Source organism: Halyomorpha halys, unplaced genomic scaffold (genome assembly GCF_000696795.3).
Source record: "Halyomorpha halys isolate HHAL.00 unplaced genomic scaffold, Hhal_1.1 Scaffold880.1, whole genome shotgun sequence".
In the NCBI taxonomy this organism is placed as follows: Eukaryota; Metazoa; Arthropoda; class Insecta; order Hemiptera; family Pentatomidae; genus Halyomorpha; species Halyomorpha halys.
The window spans coordinates 237,854-238,442 of record NW_027107748.1 but is presented as its reverse complement, the minus strand read 5'-3'; positions in this window follow the sequence as shown (position 1 = coordinate 238,442).

The following is a 589-nucleotide window of genomic DNA, read 5'->3' as shown; positions in this document are numbered from 1 at the left end:
ATATTAGGCGAGCACAATAGTTCTCGCGGTCTTACGTTATGCCTTCACTTAGGGTCTAAGACTTAAAGTTTATTGTAAACGACTAAAGGCATTTAGTTAAAAGTTTTTCATTTTATATCTTTTACCGTAAAAATACCAACAAGGAAAAATGCCTGTTGTATTATTAAGAATTTATAAAAAAAAAATATTGATAACATAAGAGAAAAAAAAATGATTTCTAATGAGGTGTTGGAAGTTGAGTGTAGATTAATATAAGAAAAACTGTTTCCGCTTCAATGTTTCTGTCTGTTCAACTTATTCATTTGGACAGGTATGTTGTCCTATATGGCTCTCTACTCATTTATTGTCATTTTTTTCATTATTATTATTTTTTTTTTATTATTCTTTCATGACGTTTATCTTATCTCTGTATATTTATATATATTGTTTTTTGTTATATATACATCTCCTGTACTTTTTTAGCTTTATATTTTACGTATTTTTATATGAAACTATTACTCTTGCCTTTGTTACTTGTTTTTTATTCTTTTCATTGTATCTTTTTATTTTTATTTCTATCATTGTATCTTATCATAGTTTCATTTTGTAT